Below are 27146 nucleotides of genomic sequence, written 5' to 3'. Positions count from 1 at the left end.
CCTTCCTCGGCCCCCGCGCACCCTCAGCCCGCTGCAACCCTCCGTCCCCCGACACTCCCAGCCTGCAGCGACCTTCCTCGTCCCTCCCGCACCCCCAGCCCGCCGCAACCTTCCTCGCATCTCTAGCCTGATGCGCCCTTCCTCGTCCCCCCGTCTCCCCCGCCCCCCCAGTCCGCTGCGACCTTCTCTAACCCGCCCCCCCAGCCCACCTCCCGTCCCCCCGCATCCCCAGCCCGCCACGACTTTTTCTAACCTGCCCGCCCCCCATACCCCCACACTCCCAGCCCGCTACGACCTTCTTGCCCCCCGTTCCCCCGCACCCCCAGCCCGCCGCAACCTTCTCTAATCCGCACCCTCAGCCTGCCGTGACATTCTCTAACCCGCACCCCCAGCGCGCCCCCGTCCCCCCGCAGCCTGCCACGACCTTCCTCGCCCCCCCTGCACCCTCAGCGTGCCCCCACACCCCCAGCCCGCTGTAACCTTCTCTAATCCACACCCCTAGCCTGCCGCAACCTTCTCTAACCCGCACCTCCCAGCCCGCCGTGACTTTCCTCGTCCCCCGCGCACCCCAGCCCGCCCCAACCTGGTCCCCAACCCATTCGCGCACCCCCCCCCACGCCTGCAACCTTCTCCAACCCGCACCCCTGTTCCTCTAGCCCAAACCAACCCGCTCCCGTCTATCCCCCCCACCCCATCCATTGGGCCCCTCAGTCCTCCTTTCTTCTCCCTCCAACACCTCCTAGGCCACCCCAAACTGCATCCCATCCCTACCTTCCCCCATCCATGCCTCCTCCCATAGTGCCCTCAGCCCCTCTCCCTCCCCAACACCACCCAGCCTGCAACAACTTTCCCCAACCCACAGGCATGGATCCCTCAGTTCATTCCTCCACTCATGGGACTCCTCAGCCCCCATTTCTCTCCAACATTCTCCCAGCTCACCACAACCTGCACCTCCATCCATGCCTCCACCTGTAGGGACTGCTCAGCCCCACTTCCTCCCCAACAGCCCCCCCAGTTCATCCCCCCATCTGTTGGGCCCCTCAGCCCCCTTTTCTTCTCCCTCCCAACACCCCCAGCCAAACGCAACCTACACCCCACTCTGTCCCTAGATCTGTGGGCCCCCCAGTGACCTTTTCTCCTTTCTCCAACATTCCCAAACCTGCAGAGCCATCCCTACCCTTCCCCCCAGTCCCACCCCCCACCCATGGGGCCCCTCAGCCCTTCTCTCTTCTTCCTCCCCAACATGAACCCTTTGTAGGACACGGTCAGGCGCGCTAGGTGTGCATCCCCACAGGCCAGGTCTTGGGAGCCATGGAGAAGTAGGAGCGAACAAAAACCATGCGGAGCAGTGGGCGCTAAAGTGGAGCATTGTTGATGCCACGCAAAAGCCGTCCAACTGGGAGGGGAACGGCCGCCGCTCTCAGTGAGATAAGTGTCTGGTTTGGTGAGGGCTCTGCTCACGCCCAACCTGAGTGCAGGTTGGGAAACCCACTAAGTTAGGGCCGGTTTTGTATGAAAAGGTTCCTGACTAGCTGTGGTGAGGAGGGAGAAAAGGTCCCTATTTTCAGAGGTTGCTCATTTCTCTGGTCAGGAACGGTGTCTCCTGCGCAGCGGAAGGTTGGATTCAGGAGGATGACTCCAGGTGGTCAGTTGCTTGCTTTCCTCCCATTTTCTCTCTCTCTCTCTCTCTCCTCTTGTGTGTTGGCCAACTTTCTCACTCTCTTTCCTCTCCCTGTCCTCATGCCTTCTCCCTTTCTAGGACACGGGCATGCGTGCTAGGTGTGCATCCCCACAGGCCAGGTCTTGGGAGCCATGGAGAAGTAGGAGGGGACGAAAACCATGCAGGGCTGTGACTGTCGGTGTTAACTCGGTCTCTGTTCATTGAGCGGGGCCGATGTAGATGGGATTGGAGAGGGAGGCAGCGATGAGGGCAAGATTTCCAGCACCAATAGAGCTCTGTGTAGTGATAGTTCTTGCTTGGCTTTATTAGTTTGCAGGGGAATCGTCCAGGAGCCCTAGCCGCACAAGAATATGGCGGAAGTGGACCTGAGCAGCATGAACATCCTTCTAAGGAGACATGAATAGTCGTCATGTTTCTGTCTTCTGCATCGCTGGCTGTGAGTAAGAGGACAGTGCTTTGAATTCCTCAACTGTACTCGCTGTAGTTTTCTTCACAGGCCGTGTGCTTCCTCGTTAGTTACGAGGCTCTGGGATTAAGGCTGGGGAAGGGACAAGAGTCTCCTGGGCAAAGTGAGTATTTTGGGTGCCGTTACAACGGGTGCCTTCTAGTTGCAGTTGTAACGTTTTAATGGGAGATGGGTTGAGGGTGGAACCGTGGGATATGGGAGATGTGAAATGAAGGAGACCACGCGACATTGCAGATGAAGATGCTAATTTTTTTCGTTCCCTCCTCCCGCTGGGTTTAGTACCAAGGGGAAACGAAGTCACGCGGCAGAGTCTACTGCCCTCACGCGATGGAGAGCGTCGAGACTCTGAGCATTGTTGATGCCACGCAAAAGCCGTCCATCTGGGAGCCGAGGAGACGCCGCTGTCAGTGAGATAAGTGTCTGGTGTCAGGAGGGCTCTGCTCACGCCCAACCTGAGTCCAGGTAGGGAAGCCCAGTACTGTAGGGCTGGGTTTGTAGGAAAAGGTTCCTGACTAGCTGTGGTCACGAGGGAGAAAAGGTCCCTATTTTGAGAGGTTGCTCATTTCTCTGGTCAGGAACGGCGTCTCCTCTGCAGCAGAAAGTTGCATCCAGGAGGATGACTCCAGGTGGTGACTGCTTGCTTTTCTCTGATGTTTTCCTCTCTCTCTCTCTCTCTCTCTCTCTCTCTCTCTCTTCTCTAGTACGTTGGCCAACACACACCCTCTAGCTCTCTCTGTCTGTCCTTGCCTTTCCCCGTGTTGTCTCCCTTCGTAAGACACGGGCAGGCGTGCTACGTGTGCGTCCCCACAGATTTTGTCTCGGGAGCCATGGAGAAGTAGGAGGGGACGAAAATCATGCATGGGAGTGGGTGCGAGAGTGGAGCGGTGACTGTCGGTGTTAACTCGATCTCCGTTCATCGAGTGGGGCTGATGTAGATGGGATTGGAGAGGGAGGCCAGGACGAGGGCAAGGCTGGAAGCAACAAATAGAGCTTTAAGTAGTGATGGCTCATGCTTGGCTTTTGCAGCTGCGCTTCCAGAGGAATTTCCAAGAGCCCCAGCCCGGGGAGAAAGTGACAGAAGTGGACATGAGCAGACTGGACATCCTTGTCAGCAGACATGAAGAGTCCTCCGCTTTCTGACTCCCGCATAACTGGCTGTGAGTAAGCCGTCAATGGTCTGAATTCCTCATCTGTGCTCGCTGTAATATTCTTCACAGGCCGTGTGCTTTCTCGTTGGGTATGGGGCTCTGTGAGATTACGGCTGGGGAGGGGCCAGATTCTGCTGTGCAGAGTGACTGTCGGGTGCCGTTGCAAGGGGTGCTTTTTGATTCTAATGCTAAAGGTGTAATGGGAAGATGTTTGAGGGAGGGGCCCCGCCGTGAGGGAGAGGCCAAAGGGAGAGCCTACGAGAAGTTGCCGACTGAGATGGTAACGGATTTGTTTTTTCCCCTTGTGCTGGGTTTAGGACCGAGAGAAAAGAAGTCACGCGTCAGAGTCTCAAGTCCTCATGCGATGGAAAGCGAGCCAGAGCGACGAGACCGCGAGCATTGTTGATGCCACGCAAAAGCCGTCCAACTGGGAGGGGAACGGCCGCCGCTCTCAGTGAGATAAGTGTCTGGTTTGGTGAGGGCTCTGCTCACGCCCAACCTGAGTCCAGGTTGGGAAGCCCACTAAGTTAGGGCCGGTTTTGTATGAAAAGGTTCCTGACTAGCTGTGGTGAGGAGGGAGAAAAGGTCCCTATTTTCAGAGGTTGCTCATTTCTCTGGTCAGGAACGGTGTCTCCTCCGCAGCGGAAGGTTGGATTCAGGAGGATGACTCCAGGTGGTCAGTTGCTTGCTTTCCTCCCATTTTCTCTCTCTCTCTCTCTCTCTCCTCTTGTGTGTTGGCCAACTTTCTCACTCTCTTTCCTCTCCCTGTCCTCATGCCTTCTCCCTTTCTAGGACACGGGCATGCGTGCTAGGTGTGCATCCCCACAGGCCAGGTCTTGGGAGCCATGGAGAAGTAGGAGGGGACGAAAACCATGCAGGGCTGTGACTGTCGGTGTTAACTCGGTCTCTGTTCGTTGAGCGGGGCCGATGTAGATGGGATTGGAGAGGGAGGCAGCGATGAGGGCAAGATTTCCAGCACCAATAGAGCTCTGTGTAGTGATAGTTCTTGCTTGGCTTTATTAGTTTGCAGGGGAATCGTCCAGGAGCCCTAGCCGCACAAGAATATGGCGGAAGTGGACCTGAGCAGCATGAACATCCTTCTAAGGAGACATGAATAGTCGTCATGTTTCTGTCTTCTGCATCGCTGGCTGTGAGTAAGAGGACAGTGCTTTGAATTCCTCAACTGTACTCGCTGTAGTTTTCTTCACAGGCCGTGTGCTTCCTCGTTAGTTACGAGGCTCTGGGATTAAGGCTGGGGAAGGGACAAGAGTCTCCTGGGCAAAGTGAGTATTTTGGGTGCCGTTACAATGGGTGCCTTCTAGTTGCAGTTGTAACGTTTTAATGGGAGATGGGTTGAGGGTGGAACCGTGGGATATGGGAGATGTGAAATGAAGGAGACCACGCGACATTGCAGATGAAGATGCTAATTTTTTTCGTTCCCTCCTCCCGCTGGGTTTAGTACCAAGGGGAAACGAAGTCACGCGGCAGAGTCTACTGCCCTCACGCGATGGAGAGCGTCGAGACTCTGAGCATTGTTGATGCCACGCAAAAGCCGTCCATCTGGGAGCCGAGGAGACGCCGCTGTCAGTGAGATAAGTGTCTGGTGTCAGGAGGGCTCTGCTCACGCCCAACCTGAGTCCAGGTAGGGAAGCCCAGTACTGTAGGGCTGGGTTTGTAGGAAAAGGTTCCTGACTAGCTGTGGTCACGAGGGAGAAAAGGTCCCTATTTTGAGAGGTTGCTCATTTCTCTGGTCAGGAACGGCGTCTCCTCTGCAGCAGAAAGTTGCATCCAGGAGGATGACTCCAGGTGGTGACTGCTTGCTTTCCTCTGATGTTTTCCTCTCTCTCTCTCTCTCTCTCTCTCTCTCTCTCTTCTCTAGTACGTTGGCCAACACACACCCTCTAGCTCTCTCTGTCTGTCCTTGCCTTTCCCCGTGTTGTCTCCCTTCGTAAGACACGGGCAGGCGTGCTACGTGTGCGTCCCCACAGATTTTGTCTCGGGAGCCATGGAGAAGTAGGAGGGGACGAAAATCATGCATGGGAGTGGGTGCGAGAGTGGAGCGGTGACTGTCGGTGTTAACTCGATCTCCGTTCATCGAGTGGGGCTGATGTAGATGGGATTGGAGAGGGAGGCCAGGACGAGGGCAAGGCTGGAAGCAACAAATAGAGCTTTAAGTAGTGATGGCTCATGCTTGGCTTTTGCAGCTGCGCTTCCAGAGGAATTTCCAAGAGCCCCAGCCCGGGGAGAAAGTGACAGAAGTGGACATGAGCAGACTGGACATCCTTGTCAGCAGACATGAAGAGTCCTCCGCTTTCTGACTCCCGCATAACTGGCTGTGAGTAAGCCGTCAATGGTCTGAATTCCTCATCTGTGCTCGCTGTAATATTCTTCACAGGCCGTGTGCTTTCTCGTTGGGTATGGGGCTCTGTGAGATTACGGCTGGGGAGGGGCCAGATTCTGCTGTGCAGAGTGACTGTCGGGTGCCGTTGCAAGGGGTGCTTTTTGATTCTAATGCTAAAGGTGTAATGGGAAGATGTTTGAGGGAGGGGCCCCGCCGTGAGGGAGAGGCCAAAGGGAGAGCCTACGAGAAGTTGCCGACTGAGATGGTAACGGATTTGTTTTTTCCCCTTGTGCTGGGTTTAGGACCGAGAGAAAAGAAGTCACGCGTCAGAGTCTCAAGTCCTCATGCGATGGAAAGCGAGCCAGAGCGACGAGACCGCAAGCATTGTTGATGCCACGCAAAAGCCGTCCAACTGGGAGGGGAACGGCCGCCGCTCTCAGTGAGATAAGTGTCTGGTTTGGTGAGGGCTCTGCTCACGCCCAACCTGAGTCCAGGTTGGGAAGCCCACTAAGTTAGGGCCGGTTTTGTATGAAAAGGTTCCTGACTAGCTGTGGTGAGGAGGGAGAAAAGGTCCCTATTTTCAGAGGTTGCTCATTTCTCTGGTCAGGAACGGTGTCTCCTCCGCAGCGGAAGGTTGGATTCAGGAGGATGACTCCAGGTGGTCAGTTGCTTGCTTTCCTCCCATTTTCTCTCTCTCTCTCCTCTTGTGTGTTGGCCAACTTTCTCACTCTCTTTCCTCTCCCTGTCCTCATGCCTTCTCCCTTTCTAGGACACGGGCATGCGTGCTAGGTGTGCATCCCCACAGGCCAGGTCTTGGGAGCCATGGAGAAGTAGGAGGGGACGAAAACCATGCAGGGCTGTGACTGTCGGTGTTAACTCGGTCTCTGTTCGTTGAGCGGGGCCGATGTAGATGGGATTGGAGAGGGAGGCAGCGATGAGGGCAAGATTTCCAGCACCAATAGAGCTCTGTGTAGTGATAGTTCTTGCTTGGCTTTATTAGTTTGCAGGGGAATCGTCCAGGAGCCCTAGCCGCACAAGAATATGGCGGAAGTGGACCTGAGCAGCATGAACATCCTTCTAAGGAGACATGAATAGTCGTCATGTTTCTGTCTTCTGCATCGCTGGCTGTGAGTAAGAGGACAGTGCTTTGAATTCCTCAACTGTACTCGCTGTAGTTTTCTTCACAGGCCGTGTGCTTCCTCGTTAGTTACGAGGCTCTGGGATTAAGGCTGGGGAAGGGACAAGAGTCTCCTGGGCAAAGTGAGTATTTTGGGTGCCGTTACAATGGGTGCCTTCTAGTTGCAGTTGTAACGTTTTAATGGGAGATGGGTTGAGGGTGGAACCGTGGGATATGGGAGATGTGAAATGAAGGAGACCACGCGACATTGCAGATGAAGATGCTAATTTTTTTCGTTCCCTCCTCCCGCTGGGTTTAGTACCAAGGGGAAACGAAGTCACGCGGCAGAGTCTACTGCCCTCACGCGATGGAGAGCGTCGAGACTCTGAGCATTGTTGATGCCACGCAAAAGCCGTCCATCTGGGAGCCGAGGAGACGCCGCTGTCAGTGAGATAAGTGTCTGGTGTCACGAGGGCTCTGCTCACGCCCAACCTGAGTCCAGGTAGGGAAGCCCAGTACTGTAGGGCTGGGTTTGTAGGAAAAGGTTCCTGACTAGCTGTGGTCACGAGGGAGAAAAGGTCCCTATTTTGAGAGGTTGCTCATTTCTCTGGTCAGGAACGGCGTCTCCTCTGCAGCAGAAAGTTGCATCCAGGAGGATGACTCCAGGTGGTGACTGCTTGCTTTCCTCTGATGTTTTCCTCTCTCTCTCTCTCTCTCTCTCTCTTCTCTAGTACGTTGGCCAACACACACCCTCTAGCTCTCTCTGTCTGTCCTTGCCTTTCCCCGTGTTGTCTCCCTTCGTAAGACACGGGCAGGCGTGCTACGTGTGCGTCCCCACAGATTTTGTCTCGGGAGCCATGGAGAAGTAGGAGGGGACGAAAATCATGCATGGGAGTGGGTGCGAGAGTGGAGCGGTGACTGTCGGTGTTAACTCGGTCTCCGTTCATCGAGTGGGGCTGATGTAGATGGGATTGGAGAGGGAGGCCAGGATGAGGGCAAGGTTGGAAGCAACAAATAGAGCTTTAAGTAGTGATGGCTCATGCTTGGCTTTTGCAGCTGCGCTTCCAGAGGAATTTCCAAGAGCCCCAGCCCGGGGAGAAAGTGGCAGAAGTGGACATGAGCAGACTGGACATCCTTGTCAGCAGACATGAACAGTCCTCCGCTTTCTGACTCCCGCATAACTGGCTGTGAGTAAGCCGTCAATGGTCTGAATTCCTCATCTGTGCTCGCTGTAGTATTCTTCACAGGCCGTGTGCTTTCTCGTTGGGTATGGGGCTCTGTGAGATTACGGCTGGGGAGGGGCCAGATTCTGCTGTGCAGAGTGACTGTCGGGTGCCGTTGCAAGGGGTGCTTTTTGATTCTAATGCTAAAGGTGTAATGGGAAGATGTTTGAGGGAGGGGCCCCGCCGTGAGGGAGAGGCCAAAGGGAGAGCCTACGAGAAGTTGCCGACTGAGATGGTAACGGATTTGTTTTTTCCCCTTGTGCTGGGTTTAGGACCGAGAGAAAAGAAGTCACGCGTCAGAGTCTCAAGTCCTCATGCGATGGAAAGCGAGCCAGAGCGACGAGACCGCGAGCATTGTTGATGCCACGCAAAAGCCGTCCAACTGGGAGGGGAACGGCCGCCGCTCTCAGTGAGATAAGTGTCTGGTTTGGTGAGGGCTCTGCTCACGCCCAACCTGAGTGCAGGTTGGGAAGCCCACTAAGTTAGGGCCGGTTTTGTATGAAAAGGTTCCTGACTAGCTGTGGTGAGGAGGGAGAAAAGGTCCCTATTTTCAGAGGTTGCTCATTTCTCTGGTCAGGAACGGTGTCTCCTCCGCAGCGGAAGGTTGGATTCAGGAGGATGACTCCAGGTGGTCAGTTGCTTGCTTTCCTCCCATTTTCTCTCTCTCTCTCTCTCTCTCTCCTCTTGTGTGTTGGCCAACTTTCTCACTCTCTTTCCTCTCCCTGTCCTCATGCCTTCTCCCTTTCTAGGACACGGGCATGCGTGCTAGGTGTGCATCCCCACAGGCCAGGTCTTGGGAGCCATGGAGAAGTAGGAGGGGACGAAAACCATGCAGGGCTGTGACTGTCGGTGTTAACTCGGTCTCTGTTCGTTGAGCGGGGCCGATGTAGATGGGATTGGAGAGGGAGGCAGCGATGAGGGCAAGATTTCCAGCACCAATAGTGCTCTGTGTAGTGATAGTTCTTGCTTGGCTTTATTAGTTTGCAGGGGAATCGTCCAGGAGCCCTAGCCGCACAAGAATATGGCGGAAGTGGACCTGAGCAGCATGAACATCCTTCTAAGGAGACATGAATAGTCGTCATGTTTCTGTCTTCTGCATCGCTGGCTGTGAGTAAGAGGACAGTGCTTTGAATTCCTCAACTGTACTCGCTGTAGTTTTCTTCACAGGCCGTGTGCTTCCTCGTTAGTTACGAGGCTCTGGGATTAAGGCTGGGGAAGGGACAAGAGTCTCCTGGGCAAAGTGAGTATTTTGGGTGCCGTTACAACGGGTGCCTTCTAGTTGCAGTTGTAACGTTTTAATGGGAGATGGGTTGAGGGTGGAACCGTGGGATATGGGAGATGTGAAATGAAGGAGACCACGCGACATTGCAGATGAAGATGCTAATTTTTTTCGTTCCCTCCTCCCGCTGGGTTTAGTACCAAGGGGAAACGAAGTCACGCGGCAGAGTCTACTGCCCTCACGCGATGGAGAGCGTCGAGACTCTGAGCATTGTTGATGCCACGCAAAAGCCGTCCATCTGGGAGCCGAGGAGACGCCGCTGTCAGTGAGATAAGTGTCTGGTGTCATGAGGGCTCTGCTCACGCCCAACCTGAGTCCAGGTAGGGAAGCCCAGTACTGTAGGGCTGGGTTTGTAGGAAAAGGTTCCTGACTAGCTGTGGTCACGAGGGAGAAAAGGTCCTTATTTTGAGAGGTTGCTCATTTCTCTGGTCAGGAACGGCGTCTCCTCTGCAGCAGAAAGTTGCATCCAGGAGGATGACTCCAGGTGGTGACTGCTTGCTTTCCTCTGATGTTTTCCTCTCTCTCTCTCTCTCTCTCTCTCTCTCTTCTCTAGTACGTTGGCCAACACACACCCTCTAGCTCTCTCTGTCTGTCCTTGCCTTTCCCCGTGTTGTCTCCCTTCGTAAGACACGGGCAGGCGTGCTACGTGTGCGTCCCCACAGATTTTGTCTCGGGAGCCATGGAGAAGTAGGAGGGGACGAAAATCATGCATGGGAGTGGGTGCGAGAGTGGAGCGGTGACTGTCGGTGTTAACTCGATCTCCGTTCATCGAGTGGGGCTGATGTAGATGGGATTGGAGAGGGAGGCCAGGACGAGGGCAAGGCTGGAAGCAACAAATAGAGCTTTAAGTAGTGATGGCTCATGCTTGGCTTTTGCAGCTGCGCTTCCAGAGGAATTTCCAAGAGCCCCAGCCCGGGGAGAAAGTGACAGAAGTGGACATGAGCAGACTGGACATCCTTGTCAGCAGACATGAACAGTCCTCCGCTTTCTGACTCCCGCATAACTGGCTGTGAGTAAGCCGTCAATGGTCTGAATTCCTCATCTGTGCTCGCTGTAATATTCTTCACAGGCCGTGTGCTTTCTCGTTGGGTATGGGGCTCTGTGAGATTACGGCTGGGGAGGGGCCAGATTCTGCTGTGCAGAGTGACTGTCGGGTGCCGTTGCAAGGGGTGCTTTTTGATTCTAATGCTAAAGGTGTAATGGGAAGATGTTTGAGGGAGGGGCCCCGCCGTGAGGGAGAGGCCAAAGGGAGAGCCTACGAGAAGTTGCCGACTGAGATGGTAACGGATTTGTTTTTTCCCCTTGTGCTGGGTTTAGGACCGAGAGAAAAGAAGTCACGCGTCAGAGTCTCAAGTCCTCATGCGATGGAAAGCGAGCCAGAGCGACGAGACCGCGAGCATTGTTGATGCCACGCAAAAGCCGTCCAACTGGGAGGGGAACGGCCGCCGCTCTCAGTGAGATAAGTGTCTGGTTTGGTGAGGGCTCTGCTCACGCCCAACCTGAGTCCAGGTTGGGAAGCCCACTAAGTTAGGGCCGGTTTTGTATGAAAAGGTTCCTGACTAGCTGTGGTGAGGAGGGAGAAAAGGTCCCTATTTTCAGAGGTTGCTCATTTCTCTGGTCAGGAACGGTGTCTCCTGCGCAGCGGAAGGTTGGATTCAGGAGGATGACTCCAGGTGGTCAGTTGCTTGCTTTCCTCCCATTTTCTCTCTCTCTCTCCTCTTGTGTGTTGGCCAACTTTCTCACTCTCTTTCCTCTCCCTGTCCTCATGCCTTCTCCCTTTCTAGGACACGGGCATGCGTGCTAGGTGTGCATCCCCACAGGCCAGGTCTTGGGAGCCATGGAGAAGTAGGAGGGGACGAAAACCATGCAGGGCTGTGACTGTCGGTGTTAACTCGGTCTCTGTTCGTTGAGCGGGGCCGATGTAGATGGGATTGGAGAGGGAGGCAGCGATGAGGGCAAGATTTCCAGCACCAATAGAGCTCTGTGTAGTGATAGTTCTTGCTTGGCTTTATTAGTTTGCAGGGGAATCGTCCAGGAGCCCTAGCCGCACAAGAATATGGCGGAAGTGGACCTGAGCAGCATGAACATCCTTCTAAGGAGACATGAATAGTCGTCATGTTTCTGTCTTCTGCATCGCTGGCTGTGAGTAAGAGGACAGTGCTTTGAATTCCTCAACTGTACTCGCTGTAGTTTTCTTCACAGGCCGTGTGCTTCCTCGTTAGTTACGAGGCTCTGGGATTAAGGCTGGGGAAGGGACAAGAGTCTCCTGGGCAAAGTGAGTATTTTGGGTGCCGTTACAATGGGTGCCTTCTAGTTGCAGTTGTAACGTTTTAATGGGAGATGGGTTGAGGGTGGAACCGTGGGATATGGGAGATGTGAAATGAAGGAGACCACGCGACATTGCAGATGAAGATGCTAATTTTTTTCGTTCCCTCCTCCCGCTGGGTTTAGTACCAAGGGGAAACGAAGTCACGCGGCAGAGTCTACTGCCCTCACGCGATGGAGAGCGTCGAGACTCTGAGCATTGTTGATGCCACGCAAAAGCCGTCCATCTGGGAGCCGAGGAGACGCCGCTGTCAGTGAGATAAGTGTCTGGTGTCACGAGGGCTCTGCTCACGCCCAACCTGAGTCTAGGTAGGGAAGCCCAGTACTGTAGGGCTGGGTTTGTAGGAAAAGGTTCCTGATTAGCTGTGGTCACGAGGGAGAAAAGGTCCCTATTTTGAGAGGTTGCTCATTTCTCTGGTCAGGAACGGCGTCTCCTCTGCAGCAGAAAGTTGCATCCAGGAGGATGACTCCAGGTGGTGAGTGCTTGCTTTCCTCCGATGTTTTCCTTTCTCTCTCTCTCTCTCTCTCTCTCTCTCTTCTCTAGTACGTTGGCCAACACACACCCTCTAGCTCTCTCTGTCTGTCCTTGCCTTTCCCCGTGTTGTCTCCCTTCGTAAGACACGGGCAGGCGTGCTACGTGTGCGTCCCCACAGATTTTGTCTCGGGAGCCATGGAGAAGTAGGAGGGGACGAAAATCATGCATGGGAGTGGGTGCGAGAGTGGAGCGGTGACTGTCGGTGTTAACTCGGTCTCCGTTCATCGAGTGGGGCTGATGTAGATGGGATTGGAGAGGGAGGCCAGGACGAGGGCAAGGTTGGAAGCAACAAATAGAGCTTTAAGTAGTGATGGCTCATGCTTGGCTTTTGCAGCTGCGCTTCCAGAGGAATTTCCAAGAACCCCAGCCCGGGGAGAAAGTGGCAGAAGTGGACATGAGCAGACTGGACATCCTTGTCAGCAGACATGAAGAGTCCTCCGCTTTCTGACTCCCGCATAACTGGCTGTGAGTAAGCCGTCAATGGTCTGAATTCCTCATCTGTGCTCGCTGTAGTATTCTTCACAGGCCGTGTGCTTTGTCGTTGGGTATGGGCCTCTGTGAGATTACGGCTGGGGAGGGGCCAGAGTCTGCTGTGCAGAGTGACTGTCGGGTGCCGTTGCAAGGGGTGCTTTTTGATTCTAATGCTAAAGGTGTAATGGGAAGATGTTTGAGGGAGGGGCCCCGCCGTGAGGGAGAGGCCAAAGGGAGAGCCTACGAGAAGTTGCCGACTGAAATGGTAACGGATTTGTTTTTTCCCCTTGTGCTGGGTTTAGGACCGAGAGAAAAGAAGTCACGCGTCAGAGTCTCAAGTCCTCATGCGATGGAAAGCGAGCCAGAGCGACGAGACCGCGAGCATTGTTGATGCCACGCAAAAGCCGTCCAACTGGGAGGGGAACGGCCGCCGCTCTCAGTGAGATAAGTGTCTGGTTTGGTGAGGGCTCTGCTCACGCCCAACCTGAGTCCAGGTTGGGAAGCCCACTAAGTTAGGGCCGGTTTTGTATGAAAAGGTTCCTGACTAGCTGTGGTGAGGAGGGAGAAAAGGTCCCTATTTTCAGAGGTTGCTCATTTCTCTGGTCAGGAACGCTGTCTCCTCCGCAGCGGAAGGTTGGATTCAGGAGGATGACTCCAGGTGGTCAGTTGCTTGCTTTCCTCCCATTTTCTCTCTCTCTCTCTCTCTCCTCTTGTGTGTTGGCCAACTTTCTCACTCTCTTTCCTCTCCCTGTCCTCATGCCTTCTCCCTTTCTAGGACACGGGCATGCGTGCTAGGTGTGCATCCCCACAGGCCAGGTCTTGGGAGCCATGGAGAAGTAGGAGGGGACGAAAACCATGCAGGGCTGTGACTGTCGGTGTTAACTCGGTCTCTGTTCATTGAGCGGGGCCGATGTAGATGGGATTGGAGAGGGAGGCAGCGATGAGGGCAAGATTTCCAGCACCAATAGAGCTCTGTGTAGTGATAGTTCTTGCTTGGCTTTATTAGTTTGCAGGGGAATCGTCCAGGAGCCCTAGCCGCACAAGAATATGGCGGAAGTGGACCTGAGCAGCATGAACATCCTTCTAAGGAGACATGAATAGTCGTCATGTTTCTGTCTTCTGCATCGCTGGCTGTGAGTAAGAGGACAGTGCTTTGAATTCCTCAACTGTACTCGCTGTAGTTTTCTTCACAGGCCGTGTGCTTCCTCGTTAGTTACGAGGCTCTGGGATTAAGGCTGGGGAAGGGACAAGAGTCTCCTGGGCAAAGTGAGTATTTTGGGTGCCGTTACAACGGGTGCCTTCTAGTTGCAGTTGTAACGTTTTAATGGGAGATGGGTTGAGGGTGGAACCGTGGGATATGGGAGATGTGAAATGAAGGAGACCACGCGACATTGCAGATGAAGATGCTAATTTTTTTCGTTCCCTCCTCCCGCTGGGTTTAGTACCAAGGGGAAACGAAGTCACGCGGCAGAGTCTACTGCCCTCACGCGATGGAGAGCGTCGAGACTCTGAGCATTGTTGATGCCACGCAAAAGCCGTCCATCTGGGAGCCGAGGAGACGCCGCTGTCAGTGAGATAAGTGTCTGGTGTCACGAGGGCTCTGCTCACGCCCAACCTGAGTCCAGGTAGGGAAGCCCAGTACTGTAGGGCTGGGTTTGTAGGAAAAGGTTCCTGACTAGCTGTGGTCACGAGGGAGAAAAGGTCCCTATTTTGAGAGGTTGCTCATTTCTCTGGTCAGGAACGGCGTCTCCTCTGCAGCAGAAAGTTGCATCCAGGAGGATGACTCCAGGTGGTGACTGCTTGCTTTCCTCTGATGTTTTCCTCTCTCTCTCTCTCTCTCTCTCTCTCTCTCTCTTCTCTAGTACGTTGGCCAACACACACCCTCTAGCTCTCTCTGTCTGTCCTTGCCTTTCCCCGTGTTGTCTCCCTTCGTAAGACACGGGCAGGCGTGCTACGTGTGCGTCCCCACAGATTTTGTCTCGGGAGCCATGGAGAAGTAGGAGGGGACGAAAATCATGCATGGGAGTGGGTGCGAGAGTGGAGCGGTGACTGTCGGTGTTAACTCGATCTCCGTTCATCGAGTGGGGCTGATGTAGATGGGATTGGAGAGGGAGGCCAGGACGAGGGCAAGGCTGGAAGCAACAAATAGAGCTTTAAGTAGTGATGGCTCATGCTTGGCTTTTGCAGCTGCGCTTCCAGAGGAATTTCCAAGAGCCCCAGCCCGGGGAGAAAGTGACAGAAGTGGACATGAGCAGACTGGACATCCTTGTCAGCAGACATGAACAGTCCTCCGCTTTCTGACTCCCGCATAACTGGCTGTGAGTAAGCCGTCAATGGTCTGAATTCCTCATCTGTGCTCGCTGTAATATTCTTCACAGGCCGTGTGCTTTCTCGTTGGGTATGGGGCTCTGTGAGATTACGGCTGGGGAGGGGCCAGATTCTGCTGTGCAGAGTGACTGTCGGGTGCCGTTGCAAGGGGTGCTTTTTGATTCTAATGCTAAAGGTGTAATGGGAAGATGTTTGAGGGAGGGGCCCCGCCGTGAGGGAGAGGCCAAAGGGAGAGCCTACGAGAAGTTGCCGACTGAGATGGTAACGGATTTGTTTTTTCCCCTTGTGCTGGGTTTAGGACCGAGAGAAAAGAAGTCACGCGTCAGAGTCTCAAGTCCTCATGCGATGGAAAGCGAGCCAGAGCGACGAGACCGCGAGCATTGTTGATGCCACGCAAAAGCCGTCCAACTGGGAGGGGAACGGCCGCCGCTCTCAGTGAGATAAGTGTCTGGTTTGGTGAGGGCTCTGCTCACGCCCAACCTGAGTCCAGGTTGGGAAGCCCACTAAGTTAGGGCCGGTTTTGTATGAAAAGGTTCCTGACTAGCTGTGGTGAGGAGGGAGAAAAGGTCCCTATTTTCAGAGGTTGCTCATTTCTCTGGTCAGGAACGGTGTCTCCTGCGCAGCGGAAGGTTGGATTCAGGAGGATGACTCCAGGTGGTCAGTTGCTTGCTTTCCTCCCATTTTCTCTCTCTCTCTCCTCTTGTGTGTTGGCCAACTTTCTCACTCTCTTTCCTCTCCCTGTCCTCATGCCTTCTCCCTTTCTAGGACACGGGCATGCGTGCTAGGTGTGCATCCCCACAGGCCAGGTCTTGGGAGCCATGGAGAAGTAGGAGGGGACGAAAACCATGCAGGGCTGTGACTGTCGGTGTTAACTCGGTCTCTGTTCGTTGAGCGGGGCCGATGTAGATGGGATTGGAGAGGGAGGCAGCGATGAGGGCAAGATTTCCAGCACCAATAGAGCTCTGTGTAGTGATAGTTCTTGCTTGGCTTTATTAGTTTGCAGGGGAATCGTCCAGGAGCCCTAGCCGCACAAGAATATGGCGGAAGTGGACCTGAGCAGCATGAACATCCTTCTAAGGAGACATGAATAGTCGTCATGTTTCTGTCTTCTGCATCGCTGGCTGTGAGTAAGAGGACAGTGCTTTGAATTCCTCAACTGTACTCGCTGTAGTTTTCTTCACAGGCCGTGTGCTTCCTCGTTAGTTACGAGGCTCTGGGATTAAGGCTGGGGAAGGGACAAGAGTCTCCTGGGCAAAGTGAGTATTTTGGGTGCCGTTACAATGGGTGCCTTCTAGTTGCAGTTGTAACGTTTTAATGGGAGATGGGTTGAGGGTGGAACCGTGGGATATGGGAGATGTGAAATGAAGGAGACCACGCGACATTGCAGATGAAGATGCTAATTTTTTTCGTTCCCTCCTCCCGCTGGGTTTAGTACCAAGGGGAAACGAAGTCACGCGGCAGAGTCTACTGCCCTCACGCGATGGAGAGCGTCGAGACTCTGAGCATTGTTGATGCCACGCAAAAGCCGTCCATCTGGGAGCCGAGGAGACGCCGCTGTCAGTGAGATAAGTGTCTGGTGTCACGAGGGCTCTGCTCACGCCCAACCTGAGTCTAGGTAGGGAAGCCCAGTACTGTAGGGCTGGGTTTGTAGGAAAAGGTTCCTGATTAGCTGTGGTCACGAGGGAGAAAAGGTCCCTATTTTGAGAGGTTGCTCATTTCTCTGGTCAGGAACGGCGTCTCCTCTGCAGCAGAAAGTTGCATCCAGGAGGATGACTCCAGGTGGTGAGTGCTTGCTTTCCTCCGATGTTTTCCTTTCTCTCTCTCTCTCTCTCTCTCTCTCTTCTCTAGTACGTTGGCCAACACACACCCTCTAGCTGTCTCTGTCTGTCCTTGCCTTTCCCCGTGTTGTCTCCCTTCGTAAGACACGGGCAGGCGTGCTACGTGTGCGTCCCCACAGATTTTGTCTCGGGAGCCATGGAGAAGTAGGAGGGGACGAAAATCATGCATGGGAGTGGGTGCGAGAGTGGAGCGGTGACTGTCGGTGTTAACTCGGTCTCCGTTCATCGAGTGGGGCTGATGTAGATGGGATTGGAGAGGGAGGCCAGGACGAGGGCAAGGTTGGAAGCAACAAATAGAGCTTTAAGTAGTGATGGCTCATGCTTGGCTTTTGCAGCTGCGCTTCCAGAGGAATTTCCAAGAGCCCCAGCCCGGGGAGAAAGTGGCAGAAGTGGACATGAGCAGACTGGACATCCTTGTCAGCAGACATGAAGAGTCCTCCGCTTTCTGACTCCCGCATAACTGGCTGTGAGTAAGCCGTCAATGGTCTGAATTCCTCATCTGTGCTCGCTGTAGTATTCTTCACAGGCCGTGTGCTTTGTCGTTGGGTATGGGCCTCTGTGAGATTACGGCTGGGGAGGGGCCAGAGTCTGCTGTGCAGAGTGACTGTCGGGTGCCGTTGCAAGGGGTGCTTTTTGATTCTAATGCTAAAGGTGTAATGGGAAGATGTTTGAGGGAGGGGCCCCGCCGTGAGGGAGAGGCCAAAGGGAGAGCCTACGAGAAGTTGCCGACTGAAATGGTAACGGATTTGTTTTTTCCCCTTGTGCTGGGTTTAGGACCGAGAGAAAAGAAGTCACGCGTCAGAGTCTCAAGTCCTCATGCGATGGAAAGCGAGCCAGAGCGACGAGACCGCGAGCATTGTTGATGCCACGCAAAAGCCGTCCAACTGGGAGGGGAACGGCCGCCGCTCTCAGTGAGATAAGTGTCTGGTTTGGTGAGGGCTCTGCTCACGCCCAACCTGAGTCCAGGTTGGGAAGCCCACTAAGTTAGGGCCGGTTTTGTATGAAAAGGTTCCTGACTAGCTGTGGTGAGGAGGGAGAAAAGGTCCCTATTTTCAGAGGTTGCTCATTTCTCTGGTCAGGAACGGTGTCTCCTCCGCAGCGGAAGGTTGGATTCAGGAGGATGACTCCAGGTGGTCAGTTGCTTGCTTTCCTCCCATTTTCTCTCTCTCTCTCTCTCTCTCCTCTTGTGTGTTGGCCAACTTTCTCACTCTCTTTCCTCTCCCTGTCCTAATGCCTTCTCCCTTTCTAGGACATGGGCATGCGTGCTAGGTGTGCATCCCCACAGGCCAGGTCTTGGGAGCCATGGAGAAGTAGGAGGGGACGAAAACCATGCAGGGCTGTGACTGTCGGTGTTAACTCGGTCTCTGTTCGTTGAGCGGGGCCGATGTAGATGGGATTGGAGAGGGAGGCAGCGATGAGGGCAAGATTTCCAGCACCAATAGAGCTCTGTGTAGTGATAGTTCTTGCTTGGCTTTATTAGTTTGCAGGGGAATCGTCCAGGAGCCCTAGCCGCACAAGAATATGGCGGAAGTGGACCTGAGCAGCATGAACATCCTTCTAAGGAGACATGAATAGTCGTCATGTTTCTGTCTTCTGCATCGCTGGCTGTGAGTAAGAGGACAGTGCTTTGAATTCCTCAACTGTACTCGCTGTAGTTTTCTTCACAGGCCGTGTGCTTCCTCGTTAGTTACGAGGCTCTGGGATTAAGGCTGGGGAAGGGACAAGAGTCTCCTGGGCAAAGTGAGTATTTTGGGTGCCGTTACAATGGGTGCCTTCTAGTTGCAGTTGTAACGTTTTAATGGGAGATGGGTTGAGGGTGGAACCGTGGGATATGGGAGATGTGAAATGAAGGAGACCACGCGACATTGCAGATGAAGATGCTAATTTTTTTCGTTCCCTCCTCCCGCTGGGTTTAGTACCAAGGGGAAACGAAGTCACGCGGCAGAGTCTACTGCCCTCACGCGATGGAGAGCGTCGAGACTCTGAGCATTGTTGATGCCACGCAAAAGCCGTCCATCTGGGAGCCGAGGAGACGCCGCTGTCAGTGAGATAAGTGTCTGGTGTCACGAGGGCTCTGCTCACGCCCAACCTGAGTCCAGGTAGGGAAGCCCAGTACTGTAGGGCTGGGTTTGTAGGAAAAGGTTCCTGACTAGCTGTGGTCACGAGGGAGAAAAGGTCCCTATTTTGAGAGGTTGCTCATTTCTCTGGTCAGGAACGGCGTCTCCTCTGCAGCAGAAAGTTGCATCCAGGAGGATGACTCCAGGTGGTGAGTGCTTGCTTTCCTCCGATGTTTTCCTTTCTCTCTCTCTCTCTCTCTCTCTCTCTTCTCTAGTACGTTGGCCAACACACACCCTCTAGCTGTCTCTGTCTGTCCTTGCCTTTCCCCGTGTTGTCTCCCTTCGTAAGACACGGGCAGGCGTGCTACGTGTGCGTCCCCACAGATTTTGTCTCGGGAGCCATGGAGAAGTAGGAGGGGACGAAAATCATGCATGGGAGTGGGTGCGAGAGTGGAGCGGTGACTGTCGGTGTTAACTCGGTCTCCGTTCATCGAGTGGGGCTGATGTAGATGGGATTGGAGAGGGAGGCCAGGACGAGGGCAAGGTTGGAAGCAACAAATAGAGCTTTAAGTAGTGATGGCTCATGCTTGGCTTTTGCAGCTGCGCTTCCAGAGGAATTTCCAAGAGCCCCAGCCCGGGGAGAAAGTGGCAGAAGTGGACATGAGCAGACTGGACATCCTTGTCAGCAGACATGAACAGTCCTCCGCTTTCTGACTCCCGCATAACTGGCTGTGAGTAAGCCGTCAATGGTCTGAATTCCTCATCTGTGCTCGCTGTAGTATTCTTCACAGGCCGTGTGCTTTCTCGTTGGGTATGGGCCTCTGTGAGATTACGGCTGGGGAGGGGCCAGAGTCTGCTGTGCAGAGTGACTGTCGGGTGCCGTTGCAAGGGGTGCTTTTTGATTCTAATGCTAAAGGTGTAATGGGAAGATGTTTGAGGGAGGGGCCCCGCCGTGAGGGAGAGGCCAAAGGGAGAGCCTACGAGAAGTTGCCGACTGAGATGGTAACGGATTTGTTTTTTCCCCTTGTGCTGGGTTTAGGACCGAGAGAAAAGAAGTCACGCGTCAGAGTCTCAAGTCCTCATGCGATGGAAAGCGAGCCAGAGCGACGAGACCGCGAGCATTGTTGATGCCACGCAAAAGCCGTCCAACTGGGAGGGGAACGGCCGCCGCTCTCAGTGAGATAAGTGTCTGGTTTGGTGAGGGCTCTGCTCACGCCCAACCTGAGTCCAGGTTGGGAAGCCCACTAAGTTAGGGCCGGTTTTGTATGAAAAGGTTCCTGACTAGCTGTGGTGAGGAGGGAGAAAAGGTCCCTATTTTCAGAGGTTGCTCATTTCTCTGGTCAGGAACGGTGTCTCCTCCGCAGCGGAAGGTTGGATTCAGGAGGATGACTCCAGGTGGTCAGTTGCTTGCTTTCCTCCCATTTTCTCTCTCTCTCTCTCTCTCTCTCCTCTTGTGTGTTGGCCAACTTTCTCACTCTCTTTCCTCTCCCTGTCCTCATGCCTTCTCCCTTTCTAGGACACGGGCATGCGTGCTAGGTGTGCATCCCCACAGGCCAGGTCTTGGGAGCCATGGAGAAGTAGGAGGGGACGAAAACCATGCAGGGCTGTGACTGTCGGTGTTAACTCGGTCTCTGTTCGTTGAGCGGGGCCGATGTAGATGGGATTGGAGAGGGAGGCAGCGATGAGGGCAAGATTTCCAGCACCAATAGAGCTCTGTGTAGTGATAGTTCTTGCTTGGCTTTATTAGTTTGCAGGGGAATCGTCCAGGAGCCCTAGCCGCACAAGAATATGGCGGAAGTGGACCTGAGCAGCATGAACATCCTTCTAAGGAGACATGAATAGTCGTCATGTTTCTGCCTTCTGCATCGCTGGCTGTGAGTAAGAGGACAGTGCTTTGAATTCCTCAACTGTACTCGCTGTAGTTTTCTTCACAGGCCGTGTGCTTCCTCGTTAGTTACGAGGCTCTGGGATTAAGGCTGGGGAAGGGACAAGAGTCTCCTGGGCAAAGTGAGTATTTTGGGTGCCGTTACAATGGGTGCCTTCTAGTTGCAGTTGTAACGTTTTAATGGGAGATGGGTTGAGGGTGGAACCGTGGGATATGGGAGATGTGAAATGAAGGAGACCACGCGACATTGCAGATGAAGATGCTAATTTTTTTCGTTCCCTCCTCCCGCTGGATTTAGTACCAAGGGGAAACGAAGTCACGCGGCAGAGTCTACTGCCCTCACGCGATGGAGAGCGTCGAGACTCTGAGCATTGTTGATGCCACGCAAAAGCCGTCCATCTGGGAGCCGAGGAGACGCCGCTGTCAGTGAGATAAGTGTCTGGTGTCAGGAAGGCTCTGCTCACGCCCAACCTGAGTCCAGGTAGGGAAGCCCAGTACTGTAGGGCTGGGTTTGTAGGAAAAGGTTCCTGACTAGCTGTGGTCACGAGGGAGAAAAGGTCCCTATTTTGAGAGGTTGCTCATTTCTCTGGTCAGGAACGGCGTCTCCTCTGCAGCAGAAAGTTGCATCCAGGAGGATGACTCCAGGTGGTGAGTGCTTGCTTTCCTCCGATGTTTTCCTTTCTCTCTCTCTCTCTCTCTCTCTCTCTCTTCTCTAGTACGTTGGCCAACACACACCCTCTAGCTCTCTCTATCTGTCCTTGCCTTTCCCCGTGTTGTCTCCCTTCGTAAGACACGGGCAGGCGTGCTACGTGTGCGTCCCCACAGATTTTGTCTCGGGAGCCATGGAGAAGTAGGAGGGGACGAAAATCATGCATGGGAGTGGGTGCGAGAGTGGAGCGGTGACTGTCGGTGTTAACTCGGTCTCCGTTCATCGAGTGGGGCTGATGTAGATGGGATTGGAGAGGGAGGCCAGGACGAGGGCAAGGCTGGAAGCAACAAATAGAGCTTTAAGTAGTGATGGCTCATGCTTGGCTTTTGCAGCTGCGCTTCCAGAGGAATTTCCAAGAGCCCCAGCCCGGGGAGAAAGTGGCAGAAGTGGACATGAGCAGACTGGACATCCTTGTCAGCAGACATGAACAGTCCTCCGCTTTCTGACTCCCGCATAACTGGCTGTGAGTAAGCTGTCAATGGTCTGAATTCCTCATCTGTGCTCGCTGTAGTATTCTTCACAGGCCGTGTGCTTTCTCGTTGGGTATGGGGCTCTGTGAGATTACGGCTGGGGAGGGGCCAGAGTCTGCTGTGCAGAGTGACTGTCGGGTGCCGTTGCAAGGGGTGCTTTTTGATTCTAATGCTAAAGGTGTAATGGGAAGATGTTTGAGGGAGGGGCCCCGCCGTGAGGGAGAGGCCAAAGGGAGAGCCTACGAGAAGTTGCCGACTGAGATGGTAACGGATTTGTTTTTTCCCCTTGTGCTGGGTTTAGGACCGAGAGAAAAGAAGTCACGCGTCAGAGTCTCAAGTCCTCATGCGATGGAAAGCGAGCCAGAGCGACGAGACCGCGAGCATTGTTGATGCCACGCAAAAGCCGCCCAACTGGGAGGGGAACGGCCGCCGCTCTCAGTGAGATAAGTGTCTGGTTTGGTGAGGGCTCTGCTCACGCCCAACCTGAGTCCAGGTTGGGAAGCCCACTAAGTTAGGGCCGGTTTTGTATGAAAAGGTTCCTGACTAGCTGTGGTGAGGAGGGAGAAAAGGTCCCTATTTTCAGAGGTTGCTCATTTCTCTGGTCAGGAACGGTGTCTCCTCCGCAGCGGAAGGTTGGATTCAGGAGGATGACTCCAGGTGGTCAGTTGCTTGCTTTCCTCCCATTTTCTCTCTCTCTCTCTCTCTCCTCTTGTGTGTTGGCCAACTTTCTCACTCTCTTTCCTCTCCCTGTCCTCATGCCTTCTCCCTTTCTAGGACACGGGCATGCGTGCTAGGTGTGCATCCCCACAGGCCAGGTCTTGGGAGCCATGGAGAAGTAGGAGGGGACGAAAACCATGCAGGGCTGTGACTGTCGGTGTTAACTCGGTCTCTGTTCGTTGAGCGGGGCCGATGTAGATGGGATTGGAGAGGGAGGCAGCGATGAGGGCAAGATTTCCAGCACCAATAGAGCTCTGTGTAGTGATAGTTCTTGCTTGGCTTTATTAGTTTGCAGGGGAATCGTCCAGGAGCCCTAGCCGCACAAGAATATGGCGGAAGTGGACCTGAGCAGCATGAACATCCTTCTAAGGAGACATGAATAGTCGTCATGTTTCTGTCTTCTGCATCGCTGGCTGTGAGTAAGAGGACAGTGCTTTGAATTCCTCAACTGTACTCGCTGTAGTTTTCTTCACAGGCCGTGTGCTTCCTCGTTAGTTACGAGGCTCTGGGATTAAGGCTGGGGAAGGGACAAGAGTCTCCTGGGCAAAGTGAGTATTTTGGGTGCCGTTACAACGGGTGCCTTCTAGTTGCAGTTGTAACGTTTTAATGGGAGATGGGTTGAGGGTGGAACCGTGGGATATGGGAGATGTGAAATGAAGGAGACCACGCGACATTGCAGATGAAGATGCTAATTTTTTTCGTTCCCTCCTCCCGCTGGGTTTAGTATCAAGGGGAAACGAAGTCACGCGGCAGAGTCTACTGCCCTCACGCGATGGAGAGCGTCGAGACTCTGAGCATTGTTGATGCCACGCAAAAGCCGTCCATCTGGGAGCCGAGGAGACGCCGCTGTCAGTGAGATAAGTGTCTGGTGTCAGGAGGGCTCTGCTCACGCCCAACCTGAGTCCAGGTAGGGAAGCCCAGTACTATAGGGCTGGGTTTGTAGGAAAAGGTTCCTGACTAGCTGTGGTCACGAGGGAGAAAAGGTCCCTATTTTGAGAGGTTGCTCATTTCTCTGGTCAGGAACGGCGTCTCCTCTGCAGCAGAAAGTTGCATCCAGGAGGATGACTCCAGGTGGTGAGTGCTTGCTTTCCTCTGATGTTTTCCTCTCTCTCTCTCTCTCTCTCTCTCTCTCTCTCTCTTCTCTAGTACGTTGGCCAACACACACCCTCTAGCTCTCTCTGTCTGTCCTTGCCTTTCCCCGTGTTGTCTCCCTTCGTAAGACACGGGCAGGCGTGCTACGTGTGCGTCCCCACAGATTTTGTCTCGGGAGCCATGGAGAAGTAGGAGGGGACGAAAATCATGCATGGGAGTGGGTGCGAGAGTGGAGCGGTGACTGTCGGTGTTAACTCTGTCTCCGTTCATCGAGTGGGGCTGATGTAGATGGGATTGGAGAGGGAGGCCAGGACGAGGGCAAGGCTGGAAGCAACAAATAGAGCTTTAAGTAGTGATGGCTCATGCTTGGCTTTTGCAGCTGCGCTTCCAGAGGAATTTCCAAGAGCCCCAGCCCGGGGAGAAAGTGACAGAAGTGGACATGAGCAGACTGGACATCCTTGTCAGCAGACATGAACAGTCCTCCGCTTTCTGACTCCCGCATAACTGGCTGTGAGTAAGCCGTCAATGGTCTGAATTCCTCATCTGTGCTCGCTGTAATATTCTTCACAGGCCGTGTGCTTTCTCGTTGGGTATGGGCCTCTGTGAGATTACGGCTGGGGAGGGGCCAGAGTCTGCTGTGCAGAGTGACTGTCGGGTGCCGTTGCAAGGGGTGCTTTTTGATTCTAATGCTAAAGGTGTAATGGGAAGATGTTTGAGGGAGGGGCCCCGCCGTGAGGGAGAGGCCAAAGGGAGAGCCTACGAGAAGTTGCCGACTGAAATGGTAACGGATTTGTTTTTTCCCCTTGTGCTGGGTTTAGGACCGAGAGAAAAGAAGTCACGCGTCAGAGTCTCAAGTCCTCATGCGATGGAAAGCGAGCCAGAGCGACGAGACCGCGAGCATTGTTGATGCCACGCAAAAGCCGTCCAACTGGGAGGGGAACGGCCGCCGCTCTCAGTGAGATAAGTGTCTGGTTTGGTGAGGGCTCTGCTCACGCCCAACCTGAGTGCAGGTTGGGAAGCCCACTAAGTTAGGGCCGGTTTTGTATGAAAAGGTTCCTGACTAGCTGTGGTGAGGAGGGAGAAAAGGTCCCTATTTTCAGAGGTTGCTCATTTCTCTGGTCAGGAACGGTGTCTCCTCCGCAGCGGAAGGTTGGATTCAGGAGGATGACTCCAGGTGGTCAGTTGCTTGCTTTCCTCCCATTTTCTCTCTCTCTCTCTCTCTCTCTCTCCTCTTGTGTGTTGGCCAACTTTCTCACTCTCTTTCCTCTCCCTGTCCTCATGCCTTCTCCCTTTCTAGGACACGGGCATGCGTGCTAGGTGTGCATCCCCACAGGCCAGGTCTTGGGAGCCATGGAGAAGTAGGAGGGGACGAAAACCATGCAGGGCTGTGACTGTCGGTGTTAACTCGGTCTCTGTTCGTTGAGCGGGGCCGATGTAGATGGGATTGGAGAGGGAGGCAGCGATGAGGGCAAGATTTCCAGCACCAATAGAGCTCTGTGTAGTGATAGTTCTTGCTTGGCTTTATTAGTTTGCAGGGGAATCGTCCAGGAGCCCTAGCCGCACAAGAATATGGCGGAAGTGGACCTGAGCAGCATGAACATCCTTCTAAGGAGACATGAATAGTCGTCATGTTTCTGCCTTCTGCATCGCTGGCTGTGAGTAAGAGGACAGTGCTTTGAATTCCTCAACTGTACTCGCTGTAGTTTTCTTCACAGGCCGTGTGCTTCCTCGTTAGTTACGAGGCTCTGGGATTAAGGCTGGGGAAGGGACAAGAGTCTCCTGGGCAAAGTGAGTATTTTGGGTGCCGTTACAATGGGTGCCTTCTAGTTGCAGTTGTAACGTTTTAATGGGAGATGGGTTGAGGGTGGAACCGTGGGATATGGGAGATGTGAAATGAAGGAGACCACGCGACATTGCAGATGAAGATGCTAATTTTTTTTGTTTTCCCCCCCTTCGTTAGGTTTAGTACCAAGGAAAACGAAGTCACGCGTCAGAGTAATAAGGCATTAAAGAAGAAATGGTTATAAGAAAAAATAAAGATAAAATGCTTTCTAAACTTAACAAACTAGGCTTGTGAAGTCCCTTCCCACAGGTTCCAGTAATATTGCTGCCCAAACTCTCAGGCCAGGATCTGCTTCCAGAGTACAGCAGCTGTTTCTCTGATCATCTTAGGAGTTGAAAGGGAGATGGGTAGGGAGAGAGAACTTGGGTGTTTTTGCCCTTCACTTTTATAGCTCGGTCACCATTTGAAAAACATTTTCCTGAGTGTTCACCTTAAGTAAAGTTCTTTCTTGTTGAGAGCAAGGAGACATGGAGTTTGGTGGAAGAAGGAGGCTTTGTGCTGTTTCTGTTCTTCTGTGTATACTACTTCTTTCTTACCCCTCTTGTCCTCTGTGGAATCTGTTTACAGCTGAAATGCAAATTGAGGCAAACGCACATCTCTTTCTTTAGGACAAGTGTGCTTGACCAGTTCCACCTAATCAGGCTATGTGAATTGGAACTTGTGCTTTTAATACCCTATAGGTGGAATTTCATAACTTTACACAGACTGTTGCTACAGCCATTTCACCAAGATAGTATTGATCACAGAGTTTCAAATGCTACCCCACAAGGCATATTTTGTCCAAAGATTGTTACAATAGTGTGTAGGGTGTGAATACAGGGGTGCATTTGGTCACGGTGGGCTGGGAATTATCCATTTGTGGAGGGCTCTCTAACCTTACCCTTCCCTGGAAATTGCCAGACAATGAAGGGAAGTGGAGAATTCTTGCTCGAATCCCAAATTGCTGGAAATCTCAGACTGGCTGGAGCTGGTATGATTTCCCAGTGGAGTCAGTTTTTCTCCCTGGTGGATTATGATTTTCCCCATTGTAATTAGTTGCAATTTATCTACTTCCCCACAGCCCCTCACTAGGTTCTCTAGGCGTCATCTCATTGCTTCACATTAAAGCTGCTGCCCTTTGGGTCTGTATGTTCTGGGGTATTTGCTGTCCTGAGTGACTGCGCCGGCTTGGGCCGGTGCTGGGCAAGGTGGGGGTTGTACATTTCTGATGAAGAATGCTTTGTGTTAAATAAAATTACCCTGTGATAAACAGTGGCATTTGGCTCTTTTCTTAAAGTGTGAAATAGCAACCAGGGGTCACTGCCCAAATGGGGGGAGGGGGATGGACGGACGGACGGACACACATGGCATTGTCCCATCTGCGACATCCCAGCACCTTGAGTCCCCAAATCCTTGTACCTGCCATCACTCATTATCAGTGCCTCCCTCCACTCCTTACAGCAATCCAAGCTGCAGAAAGTTGACGTGCTGGAGACCACGGTGTAGCACATGGAGAGCCTGCAACAGAGCAACACCCTGGGTACTGATTCCCAGGCACCTTGTAGTCTCCCATGGATTGGGGAGGATCCATCTTGGGGGAGGGTCTGTCTGCCCCAATGCAACCCAGAGGGAGGGTCCACAC

The 27146-nt window shown here is 53.5% G+C and overlaps 1 long non-coding RNA gene across 21 annotated transcripts; it reads left to right on the top strand.

The window, feature by feature from the left end:
- Window positions 1-392: 392 nt before the first annotated feature.
- Window positions 393-26759, top strand: LOC112058671 (uncharacterized). Of its 21 annotated transcripts, XR_010594714.1 has the most exons (24): window positions 394-2117; window positions 2427-3304; window positions 3613-4445; window positions 4755-5630; window positions 5939-6763; window positions 7073-7255; window positions 7369-7422; window positions 7810-7940; window positions 8249-9083; window positions 9393-10264; window positions 10573-11397; window positions 11707-12580; window positions 12889-13719; window positions 14029-14904; window positions 15213-16037; window positions 16347-17218; window positions 17527-18359; window positions 18669-19540; window positions 19849-20683; window positions 20993-21866; window positions 22175-23005; window positions 23315-23497; window positions 23611-24192; window positions 24501-26759. It is a non-coding gene; the product is annotated as an uncharacterized LOC112058671 (long non-coding RNA). The 21 variants fall into 21 exon arrangements; XR_010594711.1 differs by having other exon boundaries at window positions 2427-2609; window positions 2723-3304; window positions 7073-7940; XR_010594712.1 differs by having other exon boundaries at window positions 4755-4937; window positions 5051-5630; window positions 7073-7940.
- The last annotated feature ends 387 nt before the right edge of the window (window positions 26760-27146 follow it).

Source organism: Chrysemys picta, chromosome 24, assembly GCF_011386835.1.
Source record: "Chrysemys picta bellii isolate R12L10 chromosome 24, ASM1138683v2, whole genome shotgun sequence".
In the NCBI taxonomy this organism is placed as follows: Eukaryota; Metazoa; Chordata; order Testudines; family Emydidae; genus Chrysemys; species Chrysemys picta.
Note: the sequence above shows the minus strand (reverse complement) of the source record. Positions and strands in the feature narration are given on the sequence as shown.